Below are 17500 nucleotides of genomic sequence, written 5' to 3' on the forward strand. Positions count from 1 at the left end.
GACCATAGACATTTGGTAGCTGAGGGCTGATAACTTTTAACTTATTGAATAAGTCGTATCCTATTATTTTGCGGGCTTGCTTGTTGAATTCAACTGCGGTGGACTTAAGGGGATAATTAGTAAGTGATTCAAAAGTATCCTTATCTTTTGATAAATCAAGGGCTTTGGCTTCACAATCACACTCATCAAAAAGTACTAATTTCCCCCCTTTATCTGCTCTAGAAATAATCATGTTGTTGTGGTTACTTACACTCTCCACTGTTTGTTTAAGTCGTTTAGGTAAACCACGATCTTGTTTAAAACAATCTGCTATTCCTTGCAAGAGTACACTTTTAAGACAATGCAAATCTTTTTCATAATCATTTGATGTACTAAATCTGTCATAACCAACGATGTCATCAAGAACATGGTTGTTATCAGGTTTCAATGCGAAGCCAACACCAAAACCTAACACCTTCAGCTACCAAATGTCTATGGTCTCCCTAAACTCCACAAAGAAAGCATTCCCCTTAGACCAATTATACTTTTACTTCATAAAGATCTATTTATTTGTTTATATATCTTTTATTTATTTTTTTACTTTGTGATCTCATATATATATATTATTCTTTTATTTCATAAAGGTTATATTCATATGTTTCTTTATTCATATATATATTATCTATTATATTCATATGTATCTTGTTATGTACATATATCTTATATTTCCTGCATGACTTATCTAAATGCTTTTCTTTTATGAAGCCTTATTTATGTACATACATATTTATTTATCTATTTATCTGATTATTTGTTTATTTTTCCTTTATTACTTTTTTGGTCCTTTCAGTTTCTTTTTTAATTCTTATTATCTTTTTATGTTTTTCATTCATCTATCTCCGTATTTACTATATATATATATATGTGTGTTTATGTGTGTGTGTGTGTATTTATACACACACACACACACACACACACACACACACACACACACACACACACACACACACACACTGAGTTGCTTGGGCATACTTCGCAGGTGTAGTAGTTGGGGTTGTCGTAGTAGTAACACCGATTTCCTCTTATTTTATTTGTTGTTTTTTGACATACTTTATTAGTATTACTTTATTATTTTACTAGTACTTTCAATAATGGCTGTAGTATATGTTCTGATTGAGGAATTTCTTATTTTTCTGTGATGAAGTGAACAGCCTTTGGTTGTGATTGCTTTCGTGGTAGTTTTTTGGGTTTTGATTTTGAAAGCTTCCGCAATTTTGGTTTTGGTGGCAATAGAGAGTTGCTTGGGCATACTTCGTAGGTGTAGTAGTTGGGGTTGTCGTAGTAATAACACCGATTTCCTCTTATTTCATTTGTAGTTTTTTCTGATATTCCGTGTGTCTTTTGCCTCTGGTTTGATGATTGATACTATTTGGTATAGTAATATGGTTGGTATTCGTCATACCAGTGACCTTGGTACTTCTGAGGTCGTGAGCTTCGGGAACCGTATTGCCCTTTTTGGAAGTTGGTTTGTGTTTTGTTTTTTAGGCGGTTGTTTTTCTTCTGGTTAGTGTTTTGGCGAGTCTTTCTTCCAAAATCTTCTGCCATTTTCTTCTTCGCCTTCCTCTGGAGGGAGGAGTTGGTCTGGGTTTCCCCTCCGAATCCGCCTTCTTCCTCTTCTCGCCTGACTTCGGCCAAATACATTTTGTATTTGCGAGTTCGGCGTTCTTTGTGTGGGGCCATCTCCTTCGCCTCCTCTTCTTCTTGAAGAAGAAACTCGGTTTTCACTTCTCTCTGGAAAGAGACTTTGACGTTTCCATGAGTGAAAGGCGAGGAAAGGATCTCCTCTTCAGTTTTCGGGTATTCTTTTTGACCCACACTGGCTTTAGGAGTTACCGAAGTTTCATCAGAAGCTGAAGAAATGTGTCTCCCACTTGAGGACTTCTTCTTGTCATTATCATCCTCGATGTTCGAGATTGAACTCGAGACACACTCTTTGATAGATTCTTCAGAAGTGAGGGCACCTTCTGGTACTTCGCCTTCTTGAATTTTATCCGAGGGTTCGTGCTCGCCTTTTTCCTTATCCAAATTTTCTTGGAAAATCTTGGTTCCTTTCAGAGGAATTTCTCCGACCTCGGGGCTCTGAGGTTCTTCGTATTCCTCGATCTCCCGTTGGTTTTCGGATGGAGGAGCCTCTTCGAAGTCCAAAAACAGCTTCTCATCTTCTCTTGAAGCTTCGTTCGCTGAGGTTCTGCAGCACACTAAGGTCAGCAAAGCCTCGAAGCACCGTTTCAAAGCTGCCCTAGGGGCTTCATTGAAGCCCTGAATGAAGCGGTTCAAACTCTTGATCATTCTTGTGCGCTTGAACATCCTCTCGACAATCTTCTTTGTTTTTTTAAAATGGACGTGTCCGCCATTTTGCCGAACTGGCGAAGTCAGTTTATGATTACATTCTTTGCAGTTACTATGGCGGCGTGACGTTGTCCACAAGGATAGAAGTGCTGGTTAAGATACAGTCCAAAGGGATCATACGAATATTATAAGATATGTGATGGTAACCTGGATATATATATACATATATATATATGTATATATATACATATATATATATATATATATATATGTATATATATATATGTATATGTATATATATATTTATATATATGTATATATATATGTATATATATATGAATATATATACATACATATGTATATATATGTATACATATATACATAAATATATATATATATATATATATATATATATATATATATATATATATATATACATATATATATATATATATATAAATATATATATATATATATATATATATATATATATATATATATTGTCTTCTAACGAAAGGAAAGATTCATACAAAAGCTGTGCAAACGCTCATTGTAGTCAAATTTCTATTTCAAGTCAAGGGAAAAAAAAAGAAAACGCGAAAGGACTGGTAAATTTGAACCGCTACTCCTAGTGACGTCATGTCGCAAGAGTATTGGTTGGAGATTCTTCGTGAAATTTTGATTCTGGACTCTAGTCCTTCGAGAGAAACTAAGAAAAAAGAAATATATAAAATACCAGATAAATAAATATATAAAGAGAGCAACAAAATAACAAAATAATAATAATAATAATATTAATAGTAATAATAATAATAATAATAATAATAATAATAATAATAATAATAATAATAATAATAATAATAATAATAATAATAATAATAATAATAATAATAATAATAATAATAATAATAATAATAATAATAATAATAATAATAATAATAATAATAATAATAATAATAATAATGATAATAATAGTAATAATAATGATAATAATGATGATAATAAAAATAGTAATAATAATAATAATAATAATAATGATGATAATAATAATAATAATAATATTAGTAATAATAATAATAATGATAATGATAATAATAATAATAATAGTAAGAGTAATAATAGTAGTGATAATGATATTAATAATAATAATAATAATAGTAATAATAATGGTAATAATTACAATGATAATGATAATAATAATAATAATAATAATAATAATAATAGTAATAATAATGATAATAATAGTAATAATAATGATAATAATAATGATAATAATAATAATAATAGTAATAATAATAATAATAATAATAATAATAATAATAATAATAATAATAATAATAATAATAATAATAATAATAATAATAATAATAATAATAATAATAATAATAATAATGATAATAATAATAATAATAATGATAATGACGGAATAGCCTCTGGCTTCTTCTGTAAGTTTTCCTTATTAATTCTTTTTCCTCTTCCTTCTCTTCCTTTTCCACCAATATTCAAGCAAGTGGACAAATCACAACCAGTCATCTACAGACCGATTAGCCTGACTTCGATTGTATGTAAATTGCTAGAGACCATCATTTGCGACAGTGTGGTTAAATTTTTAGAAGAAAATAAAATTATGAAAGATTCACAACATGGCTCCCGTACCAAACGCTCATGTTTAACTAATCTCCTCGACTTCTTTCATGACATCTTTAACAAACACGAGGAATGTAGATCTGTTGATATAATTTGTCTAGATTTTCAGAAGGCATTCGATAAAGTTCCCCATAAGCGATTGTTCGACAAATTAAAAACACACAGTATTTCTGGTATTATCCACAACTGGATTAAGGATTGGCTCTCGCAGCGAAAACAGAAAGTTGTAATTAACGGGGCCTCATCAAGCTGGCTCGACGTAAAAAGTGGCGTACCACAAGGATCAGTTTTGGGATCCGTTTTGCTCTTAATATATGTAAATGATCTAGACGACGGCCTCCTCTGCAAAGTATCAAAATTTGCTGATGATACAAAAATTACCGGTAAAGTAACAACCACCAAAGAGAAAGAAACTCTGCAATCCGATCTAGACAGATGATCAAGTTGGAATAGCAAGTCGGATGCGAAAAAATATTATGATAACTATAAGTAAATAAATACATAACAATTGTGATATTATAAATAATAATAATGAAATAAATAAATAGATGAAGAAATAGATAAAGTTGAATAATAACCAAACACGTAAATAGTAAATAATAATAAATTGACAGATAAATGATGATAAATGATAATCATACTACACAGTTTTGTATCTTCAAAAAATCTAATATTTGTTTATCTATTATATATATATTATTTTCAATTTTTCCTTTTTTCTTATATTTTCTGCTTTCATTTTTTGACATTTTTAACCTTCTTAATTGTTTTTCTTCTATTTCATGAAGACTTATTTACTTATTAATTCATTTTCTATTTATCTATGATATTTATTAAATTCATATGTTTGCATTTTTTGTTTTTATTAAATTTTAGTTATACGTTATCCTTTTTTATTAAAAATTTATTTATTATTTACCTATCTATTTATTGATTATATATGTTTACAATTCTTTACTTTTTTGTGGTCATATACACTTTTGTACTTTTTTCGTCTTGTGTTTATGTGTCATTTTTTATATCATTAAAGTTTATTTATTTACATATACACTTGTTCATTATATATATATATATATATATGTATATATATATATACATACATATACATACATATATATATATACATACATATACATATACATATATATATACATATATATACATATATATATATATGTACATATATGCAAAGTAGTCTTGTAGTATATGGTCAGTGATATTTTGTCTTCTGGGTCAGTGAGCTTGACGTGTTTTGTTATTATGTCCTTAATGACTTTTTCATCTGTCTTATATTCTGATGACATGTAATTTCTGTAATATATATTTATGTTTTCTTGTTTTTGTGTGGTAGGTTTGTTAGAATACCAGTTGTTGATGGCCCGTTTTGTTGCTTCGTTAATTAACTTGTTACTATACCCATTGTTAATAAGGACTTGGGTAAGTCTTTCCAGTTCAGTGTGTGTATCTTTCCATGTAGAGCAGTGTGATATGGCGCGTCGTATGTATGCGTTGATAGTGGAGTTTAAATATTGCTGAGGGCATTCACTTTTACCATTAAGACAGAGGTTTTTGTTGCTAGGTTTTACGTATACTGATGTGGTGTACTTGTTGTTATGACTGGTTACTAAGACATCGAGGAAGGGCAAACGTCCGTTGTTCGATTCTTCGAACGTAAAATTAAGGCCGGAAGCTTCTATAAGTTGTTCTCTGAGTCTTTGGAGTTCTTGAATATCTTTGACTCTAACGAAAATGTCATCTATATAGCGCCAATAAATGGATGGTCGGTTGGTGGCGAGTGTGAGCTTCTCTATGGTTCCCATGAAAAAATTTGCGAAAAGGACTCCTAAGGGGCTTCCCATGGCGACTCCATCTATTTGTTTGTAAAGGACATAATAACAAAACACGTCAAGCCCACTGACCCAGAAGACAAAATATCACTGACCATATACTACAAGACCCGAAAGACGTCACAACTTTTACTGAGAAACCGCCCTCCCAAATCGACATCGTCTTTACAAGATAATCACGTCATTTACCAACATAACTGTACCATTGAGAACTGTGGGTCTCAAACATACATTGGAATGACGAGGACTAAACTTACAAGACGTTTGACCTGCCACCTACAACATGGATCCATAAAGAATCACTATAACACCAAACATAATACTTCCCTCACCCGTCAAAACTTAGAAGAAGGAACAATAATAATAGACAGAGAAAGAGACTCCCGCAGATTAGCATTTATTGAAGCAATTTATATAGCAGAATTAAAACCAACCATGAACATACATAGTATAGACCTCCAGATTCTCCCATCCCACAAGCGGACCTGACCTCACCTCTCCCAGTGATTCCTGATGACTACGCAGCAGCCAATCAGGATGATCGCTTCACACGACACCACCCAAACAATCAGAAATAAAATAGTATATAAACATCACACACACACACACCCAAACAATTAGCCTGAAGATGGTCTACAGAGAAGACCGAAACGTTGCAACCTCATACGGACAGCTACTCAGCAAACTATCAGTCCAACACCGTAAATTAGCAAGAGAAATTGAAGTTCTTAACAAAAAGATAAATAATGCAGAAACAGCAATATCATTTAATCTCGTCTGTCAACAAGAATATATATATATATATATATATATATATATATATATATATATATATATATAGATGTATACATATATATATGGAATTAAACTCTTCTGCTGGGATTCGAACCCTTGCCTGAGCGGCTTGCGTCTTTACAAGACAAGGACCGTACCACTACGCCATCCTGACCCTACAAAACGAAACGACTTAGTTCACGGCCCAGTCGTTCCGCCGAGGGCACCCGGGTGGAGCGTGTTATGTACTGTATTTCATCAAATCCTTTGTGCAGGCTAGTCTTCCGACAAATGTTTGTGTCAATTGACATTTGGGGTATTGGCTGCTTGTTATTGTGGCAAAGTAGCATGCAGTTGATATTTTAGGGTCTATATGGGGCGCCCCTACGGACCAGAGCCACACATCATTTTGTCTATGATAGAGGAAAACTCTGTTCATAGAGAAATGATGACACTTTTATACTACGACTGTCTCTCCGTTATGCTGTCCTCCAACCCCTTGTTGCTGTCCTGTACCATTTCTCTGAGTATTCCTTTTCTGTGATGGGGGGAATTCCCTGTGGTGGGGAAAAAGAATACTGCCACCAAGTATTCCCACTTGGATCGTAAGAGGCGAGAAGAAAGGGACGGGGATTGGGACTAGGCATCCTTCTCCTTGTAGCCCCACAGGGGAAATTCCTAAAGGAAAAACAGAAGGCATAAGAGGGGCTGGAAAGCCTCGGACCAGCACCCTAAGGATTGGGTCTTTTAATGTGCGTGGATGTGGTACAGATGAGAGTAAAAGGGAAGAGATAGGTAGTATGTTTGTGAGAAGAAAGATGGATGTGTTGGCTTTGAGTGAAACTAAGTTGAAAGGGAAGGGTGAGTGTAAGATTGGGAGTGTAAGTGGGAGGTTATCAGGAGTGAAGAGAGGGCGAGGGAGGGAAGGGGTGGCTATTCTAGTAAGTGAAGAGATAGGTAAACGGGTAGTGGAGTGGAAGGAGGTTTCCTCAAGGATAATGTGGATGAAGGTGAAACTGGGGAAGGAGATGTGGGTCTTTGTAAGTGCATATGGGCCTGGCAGTGAGAAGAGTGTAGAAGAAAGGGAGGCCTTTTGGATAGATCTAAATGAGTGCATAGAGGATTTGGGAAGAAATGTCAATGTAATGATACTGGGAGACCTTAATGCTAGGGTGGGAAATGGTCCAATCGATGGAGTGGTTGGGAAATGTGGAGTTCCAGGAAAGAATCGTAGTGGAGAGTTGATGGTGGAAATGTGTCTAGAAAGAGAGTTGATGATAGCAAATACAGTGTTTCGGAAGAAAGTCAAGCATAAGTACACATGGCAGAGGGTGGTAGATAGAGCACTAATGGATTATGTAGTGGTAAATAGAATTATGATAGGAAGATTTAAGGATGTACATGTGCTAAGGGGAGAGGGTGGGGGAATATCAGATAATTTTTTGGTGGAAGGTAAGTTGAAAGTGGAGGATAGATGGAGGAAGATGAAAGGGACAAAAGGTAGGGAGGTTCTTAGAGTGAACTCTTTGAATGAGAAGGAAAAGGAGAAGGAGTACGGAAAGAAGCTGAAGGAGGAGTGGGAGGAAGTAAAGGGTAGAGTAGAGCTGGGTGTGGAGGAGGAATGGGGATGGTTCAAGGAGGGAGTCATAAAGTGTGCAAGGATGGTGTGTGGAACAAGAAGGACAGGGGGAAATAGAAGAAAGGGTAGTGAATGGTGGGATGAGGAAACAAAAAAGGTTGTAGAAGAGAAGAAGCAAGCTTTCACAGATTGGTTACAAAATAGGACGGGGGAGTCATATGAGAGGTACAAGGAAAAGAAAAGAGAAGTAAAGCAAAAGGTAAAGGTTGCAAAGAGGAGAGCAGATGTGAAATGGGGTAAGAGTTTGACAGAAAATTTTGAAAGTAATAAAAAGATGTTTTGGAAAGAAATTAAGAGAGGAAGAGGAGGCGAATCAAGTAGAGAAGAAAAGGTAAAAGGTGCAGATGGAGAGATGATAATAGAAGAGAAGGTAGTAAGGGGAAGATGGGCAGAGTATTTTAGGGAGTTGCTAAATGTGAAGGAGGATAGGGAAGGAAAGATTGCTGCAGTGGGAAGTGCGAAGAAAATGAGAGTGACGAATAAGGAGAATGGAGGAGAAATAAGGAAGGATGAGGTGAAGGCAGTTGTTAAGATGATGAAAGCAGGTAAGGCACCTGGTCTGGATGGATGCCATGCGGAATGTCTGAAAAAGGGAGGTACAGTGATGGTGGACTGGTTGGTGAGGTTATTTAATGTTTGTTGGAGAGAGGGTAGAGTGCCGGAGGACTGGAGGAGTGCCTGTATAGTTCCTCTTTACAAGGGAAAAGGGGACAAGTGTGAATGTAGTAGTTTCAGAGGGATTAGCTTGTTGAGTGTAGTTGGGAAGGCGTATGGGAGGATCTTGGTTGAGAGGATTAGGAGAGGAACAGAGGGAGTAATTGGTGAGGAGCAGTGTGGATTTAGGACAGGTAGAGGTTGTGTAGATCAGATCTTTGTGGTAAGACAGATATGTGAGAAAGCTATAGGAAAGAGGAAGGATGTTTTTTGGGCTTTTATGGATTTGGAAAAGGCTTATGATAGGGTAGACAGGAAGGCACTGTGGGAGGTTATGCAGATATACGGGATAGGAGGAAAGCTTCTGGGAGCTGTCAAGAGTTTTTATGAGAATAGTAGAGCTTGTGTCAGGATTGGAAATGGAGAGAGTGAGTGGTTCGAGGTAAAGGTGGGACTTCGTCAAGGATGCGTTATGTCGCCCTGGCTGTTCAACTTATACATGGATGGGGTGGTGCGAGAGGTAAATGCAAGGGTAGTGGGTCAGGGATTGGAGATGGTTAAAGAAAATGGAGAAAAGTGGGAGGTGAGCCAGCTGTTGTTTGCGGACGACACTGCGCTTGTGGCAGGATCGGAGGAGGGATTGAGGAGGTTGGTGACAGAGTTTGGGAGAGTATGTGATAGAAGAAAGCTAAAGATAAATATGGGTAAAAGTAAGGTGATGAGATGTACAAGGGGTGAAAGTGGCAGTAGACTGGAAGTGAGCATTAAGGGAGAGCGACTGGAGGAAGTGGATAGTTTTAGATACTTGGGTGCAAATGTGGCAGGAAAAGGTGGAGTGAAAGTGGAAGTAGAATGTAGATTGAGAAAAGCGAGTAAATGCCTTGGTGATTTAAAGAGTGTAATGAGGAATAGACATTTGGGAATGGATGCGAAGAGGAGACTGTATGAAGGAGTGATTGTGCCAACAGCACTGTATGGGGCAGAAACATGGAACATAAGAGAAGAAGAGAGAAGGAGTTTAAATGTGTTTGAGATGAGGTGTCTGAGAAGTATGATGGGGGTTACTAGGCTAGATAGAGTGAGAAATGAGGAGGTGAGGAGGAGAACAGGGGTGGAAAAGGAGCTGGGAGATAGGGTTGATGAAAGAATATTAGGATGGTTTGGACACATGGAAAGAATGAGTGAAGAAAGACTAGTAAAAGAGGTGTGGAAGGCAGATGTGGAGGGAGTGAACATGAGGGGACGTCCTAGGATGAGGTGGATGGATGGGGTGAAGGGGGCTTTGGGGAAGAGGGGAATGTCTGTTGAGGAAGGACGGGAGAGGACAGAAGACAGGGTTGAATGGAGAATGGTTGTATATGGATGATGTTGTGATAGCATGAGGTGGAATAGGCGGGTGGATGGGGGGTGAGGTAGTATGTGTGAGCAAAATTTGACGCAGCCCGAAGGGATTTCTCCCCGACCTCTCCTTTTATGCAATGGGGGGACGGAGAGGGGGGTCGCCGATTTAATGAAGCGTCCTTGCTGTGGATGTGCTGTGTCTTGCGACACTGCTTCTGACCCAGGGCAGTAGACAAGGTGCAGGGATGACCCGTCATTCAGGAGGTGCTAAGATGGGAGGGAGGGTGGAGGGGTGTGGAGTGTATTCAGGGGTGGAATGGGTGGGATTGATTTTGTGCCTTTTTCTTTTTGGGTACCCCCCCCTTGTAAGGGGGTATGTACTTTAAATTTAATGTTATGTGCTAAATTATTGAGACTATCAAGAAAAACGTTGAAAGAGCCTCATTTGCCATCCCAGATAGTGAATACACCTTCGACATATCTGAACCAGAACATGTCGGCTGGTTTGATACCAGGTAAAAGTACGCACTCAACATATTCCATATATAGATTCGCCAACACCGGGGAAAGGTTGGAACCCATGCTGCAACCGTACCTTTGCCTGAAAAAAGAATTATTGAAAGAGAAAACATTGGAGGTAATACAAAGACGTATTAAACTGATTAATTTTGAAACTGAAAGGGGAAGTTCATCTAGTGACGGTTGCAACTTGGTTTCCAAAAAACTGAGAACATCTTCTACATTTATGTTTGTGAATAGCGAAACTATATCTAGGCTAAGCAATTTTCTGTGTTCTGGGATTTTTTGTTTCTTAATTTGTGAAGTCCTCAGAATGTTTAATGTGGGAGTTGGAGAAACTTCCTACGAAAGGTGAAAGAATTTCCATGAGCCATTTGAAGGTCTTATTTGTGCAAGAATTCCTGTTTGATATAATTGGTCTAAGGGGAATGCCTTCTTTGTGGAGTTTAGGGAGACCATAGACATTTGGTAGCTGAGGGCTAATAACTTTTAACTTATTGAATAAGTCGTCTCCTATTATCTTGCGGGCTTGCTTGTTAAATTCAGCTGCGGTGGCCTTAAGGGGATGTTTAGTAAGTGATTCAAAAGTATCCTTATCTATTAACAAATCAAGGGCTTTGGCTTCACAATCACACTGATCAAGAAGTACTAATTTCCCCCCTTTATCTGCTCTAGAAATAAATATGTTGTTGTGGTTACTTAAGCTCTCCACTGCTTGTTTAAGTCGTTTAGGTAAACCACGATCTTGTTTAAAACAATCTGCTATTCCGTGCAGGAGTACACCTTTAAGACAATGCAAATCTTTTTCATAATCATTTGATACAAAAAATCTGTCAAAACCAACTATGTCATCAAGAACATGGTTGTGTTCAGGTTTCAATGCGAAGCCAACACCAAGACCTAACACCTTCAGCTACCAAATATCTATGGTCTCCCTAAACTCCACAAAGAAAGCATTCCCCTTAGACCAATTATACTTTTACTTCATAAAGATCTATTTATTTGTCTATATACAGGGTATCTTTTATTTTTTATTTTACTTTGTGATCTCATATATACATTATTCTTTTATTTCATAAAGTTTATATTCATATGTTTCTTTATTCATTTATACATTTATCTATTATATTCATATGTATCTTGTTATATACATATATCTTATATTTTCTGCATATCTTATTTAAATGCTATTCTTTTATGAAGCCTTATTTATGTACATACATATTTATTTATCTATTTATCTGATTATTTGTTTATTTTTCCTTTACTACTTTTTTGTCCTTTCAGTTTCTTTTTTTAATTCTTATTAATTTTTTATGTTTTTTATTCATCTATCTCCGTATTTACTATATATATATATATATACATATATATGTGTGTGTGTGTGTATTTACACACACACACACACGCAGTCGCTTGGGCATACTTGGTAGGTGCAGTAGTTGGGGTTGTCGTAGTAGTAACACCGATTTCCTCTTATTTTATTTGTTGTTTTTTGACATTTTTTATTAGTATTACTTTCTTATTTTACAAGTACTTTCAATAATGGCTGTAGTACATGTTCTGGTTGAGGAATTTCTTATTTTTCTGTGTTGAAAGGAACCGCCTTTGGTTGTGATTACTTTCGTGGTAGTTTTTTGGATTTTGAATTCCAAAGCCTCCGCAATTTTGGTTTTGGTGGCGATAGTAAGAGTTGCTTGGGCATACTTCGTAGGTGTAGTACTTGGGGTTGTCGAAATAGTAATACCGATTTCCTCTTATTTTATTTGTTTTTTTTTCTGGTGTTCCGTGTGCCTTTTGCCTCTGGTTTGATGGTTGATACTGTTTGGTATGGTAATATGGTTGGTATTCGTCATACCAGTGACCTTGGTACTGATGAGGTCGTGAGCTTCGGGAACCGTATTGCCCTTTTTGGAAATTGGTTTGCGTTTTGTCTTTTGGGCGGTTGTCTTTCTTCTGGTTAGTGTTTTGGCGAGTCTTTCTTCCAAAATCTTCCGCCATTTTCTTCTTCGCCTTCCTCTGGAGGGAGGAGTTGGTCGGGGTTTCCCCTCCGAATCCGCCTTCTTCTTCTCGCCTGACTTCGGCCAAATACATTTTGTATTTCCGAGTTCGGCGTTCTTTGTGGGTAGGCATCCCCTTCGCCTCATCTTCTTCTTGAAGAAGAAACTCGGTTTTCACTTCTCTCTGGAAAGAGACTTTGACGTTTCCATGAGTGAAAGGCGAGGAAAGGATCACTTCTTCGGTTTTCGGGTCTTTTGTTTGACTCACACCGGCTTTGGGAGTTACTGAAGCTTCATCAGAAGGTGAAGTAATGTGTCTCCCACTCGAGGACTTCTTCTTGTCATTATCATCCTCTATGTTCGAGATTGAACTCGAGACACACTCTTCGATAGATTCTTCAGAAGGGAGGGCAACTTCTGGTACTTCGCTTTCTTGAATTTTATCAGAGGAATCGAGTTCGCCTTTTTCCTCATCCAAATTTTCTTGAAAAATCTTGGTTCCTCTCAGAGGACTTTCTCCGACTTCGGGGCTTTGGGATTCTTCGTATTCCTCAATCTCCCGTTGGTTTTCGGAGGGAGGAGCCTCTTTGAAGTCCAAGAGCAGCTTCTGATCTTCTCTTGAATCATCGTGTGTTGAGGCTCTGCAGCACACCAAGGTCAGCAAAGCCTCGAAGCACCGTTTCAAAGCTGCCCTAGGGGCTTCATTGAAGCCCTGAACGAAGCGGTTCCAACTCTTGATCATTCTTGTGCGCTTCAACATCCTCTTGACAATCTTCTTTGTTTTTTTAAAATGGACGTGTCCGCCATTTTGCCGAACTGGCGAAGTCAGTTTATGATTACATTCTTTGCAGTTACTATGGCGGCGTGACGTTGTCCAGAAGGATAGAAGTGGTGGTTAAGATACAGTCCAAAGGGATCATACGAATATTATATGTGATGGTAACCTGGAATATATATATATATATATATACATACATATATATATATATATATATATATATACATATATATATATATACATACATATTGTATATATGTGTATATATATGTATATTAGTGAATTTAGGGAGCAGGTTTTCATCAATACATTTTCTATTAAAAATCACTGCATACTCTGCGTTGGTGATCTTCTTCTTAAGACTTTCTATTTTCCTCAGTATTTTCTTCTCTGAAGCAGGGAGAGAAAATATCACATTTCCGAACGAGTCCATGTTTGGAAATAAAAAAAAACAACATATAACGACGTTTCGCCTATACCTTAGGCATCTTCTGGTAAATTTATTGAAGAAATTATTTACAAGAATATAAATACAGAAAAAGAGACATAAAGGAGAGGTCAATTGGTAACACGCGTCATGTTCTGTTGGTGACGCGGGATGCTCCGAAGAGTTCTAAAGTACCGCACATATTTTGCTGTATATTTATTAAAGGCATATGGTTTCTAATAAAAACAGCCTCTAAACATTTTAGTTTCTTTCTGTTAGTATCCTTGACCAAAATTGAGGTGCTTTTATTTAGCTGGTCCCGTGTAATGCTGGTATTGTGGGATTTTGTCACGTGGGTTTTTATCGCGCCATTTTGCATATGTTGTGTGAGCCTCTGAGTTAAAGTTTGTGTGGTATGGCCTATATACTCTTCTTGGCAAAGCACACCGTCTTTGTATAAATCACAAGAGTATTTGTATACCACATTATTTTTCTTGAGTTTATCCGTGGTAGCTGTCATGTTATTTTTCATCACCAGCGATGATGTTCTAGGGTTACGGTAAAAGATTATAAGGTTTATTTTGTCGTCAGCAATAAAATTCCTTTTCTAGACGTTTGGGTAGATGGTACAAAAGGCATTTTCACTACAACTGTCTATAGAAAACCAACTAATTCTGGAAGATGTCTAAACGGTTCTAGTGAATGTCCCTCCAAATATAAGATGAGCGTAATACGTGCCTATGTCACAAGAGCCTTTAAAATTTGTTCCAGTTGGCAACTACTACACCAAGAACTTGTTAGAGTCAAGCAAATTTTAACAAACAATGGCTTTGCAATGAGGGACATCGATAAGGAAATTAAAAGTAATATGGAGAAAGCCAACACCAAGAATAAAGAGTTAGAGAATCAGAAAAATAATATAAACATTTATTATCAAAATACAATGTCATCAGCGTACAAAAAAGATGAAAAAGCTCTAAAAGACATAATCCACAGAAATTGTAAGCCTAGAAAAGAAGAGGACAAAATAAACCTTATAATCTTTTACCGTAACCCTAGAACATCATCGCTGGTGATGAAAAATAACATGACAGCTACCACGGATAAACTCAAGAAAAATAATGTGGTATACAAATACTCTTGTGATTTATACAAAGACGGTGTACTTTGCCAAGAAGAGTATATAGGCCATACCACACAAACTTTAACTCAGAGGCTCACACAACATATGCAAAATGGCGCGATAAAAACCCACGTGACAAAATCCCACAATACCAGCATTACACGGGACCAGCTAAATAAAAGCACCTCACTTTTGGTCAAGGATACTAACAGAAAGAGACTAAAATGTTTAGAGGCTGTTTTTATTAGAAACCATATGCCTTTAATAAATATACAGCAAAATATGTGCGGTATTTTAGAACTCTTCGGAGCATCCCGCGTCACCAACAGAACATGACGCGTGTTACCAATTGACCTCTCCTTTATGTCTCTTTTTCTGTATTTTTCTGTATTTATATTCTTGTAAATAATTTCTTCAATAAATTTACCAGAAGATGTCTAAGGTATAGGCGAAACGTCGTTATATGTTGTTTTTTTTATTTCCAAACATGGACTCGTTCGGAAATGTGATATTTTCTCTCCCTGCTTCAGAGAAGAAAATACTGAGGAAAATAGAAAGTCTTAAGAAGATCACCAACGCAGAGTATGCAGTGATTTTTAATAGAAAATGTATATATGTATATATATATATATATATATATATATATATATATATATAAAATATGGGTATGTATATATATACATATATATATATATATATATATATATATATATATATATATGTATACAAATATACATAAATACATATACATATACATAAATATATATATATATATATATATATATATATATATGTATATATAGTCTTCTAACGAAAGGAAAGATTCATACAAAAGCTGTGCAAACGCTCATTGTAGTCAAATTTCTATTTCAAGTCAAGGGAAAAAAAAAAGAAAACGCGAAAGGACTGGTAAATTTGAACCGCTACTCCTAGTTACGTCATGTCGCAAGAGTATTGGTTGGAGATTCTTCGTGAAATTTTTATTCTGGACTCTAGTCCCTCGAGAGAAACTAAGAAAAAAAAAAAAAGATAAAATACCAGATAAATAGATATATAAAGAGAGCAACAAAATAACAAAAGAATGATAATAATAATATTAATAGTAATAATAATAATAATAATAATAATAATAATAATAATGATAATAATGACGGAATAGCCTCTGGCTTCTTATGTAAGTTTTCCTGATTAATTCTTTTTCCTCTTCCTTCTCTTCCTTTTCCACCAATATTCAAGAAAGTGGACAAATCACAACCAGTCATCTACAGACCGATTAGCCTGACTTCGATTGTATGTAAATTGCTAGAGACCATCATTCGCGACAGTGTGGTTAAATTTTTTAGAAGAAAATAAAATTATGAAAGATTCACAACATGGCTTCCGTACCAAACGCTCATGTTTAACTAATCTCCTCGACTTCTTTCATGACATCTTTAACAAACACGAGGAATGTAGATCTGTTGATATGATTTATCTAAATTTTCAGAAGGCATTCGATAAAGTTCCCCATAAGCGATTGTTCGACAAATTAAAAACACACAGTATTTCTGGTATTATCCACAACTGGATTAAGGATTGGCTCTCGCAGCGAAAACAGAGAGTTGTAATTAACGGGGCCTCATCAAGCTGGCTCGACGTAAAAAGTGGCGTACCACAAGGATCAGTTTTGGGATCCGTTTTGCTCTTAATATATGTAAATGATCTAGACGACGGCCTCCTCTGCAAAGTATCAAAATTTGCTGATGATACAAAAATTACCGGTAAAGTAACAACCACCAAAGAGAAAGAAACTCTGCAATCCGATCTAGACAGATGATCAAGTTGGAATAGCAAGTCGGATGCGAAAAAATATTATAATAACTATAAGTAAATAAATACATAACAATTGTGATATTATAAATAATAATAATGAAATAAATAAATAGATGAATAAATAGATAAAGTTGAATAATAACCAAACACGTAAATAGTAAATAATAATAAATTGACAGATAAATGATGATAAATGACAATCATACTACACAGTTTTGTATCTTCAACAAATCTATTATTTGTTTATCTATTATACATATATTATTTTCAATTTTTCCTTTTTTCTTATATTTTCTGCTTTCATTTTTTGACATTTTTAACCTTCTTAATTGTTTTTCTTCTGTTTCATGAAGACTTATTTACTTATTAATTTATTTTCTATTTATCTATGATATTTATTAAATTCATATGTTTGTATTTTTTGTTTTTATTAAATTTTAGTTATACGTTATCCTTTTTTTATTAAACATTTATTTATTTATTTACCTATTTATTTATTTATTATATATGTTTACAATTCTTTACTTTTTTGTGGTCATATACACTTTTGTACTTTTTTCGTCTTGTGTTTATGTGTCATTTTTTATATCATTAAAGTTTATTCATTTTCA

Source organism: Oratosquilla oratoria, chromosome 2 (genome assembly GCF_046742065.1).
Source record: "Oratosquilla oratoria isolate Oo_2021 chromosome 2, ASM4674206v1, whole genome shotgun sequence".
NCBI lineage: Eukaryota > Metazoa > Arthropoda > Malacostraca > Stomatopoda > Squillidae > Oratosquilla > Oratosquilla oratoria.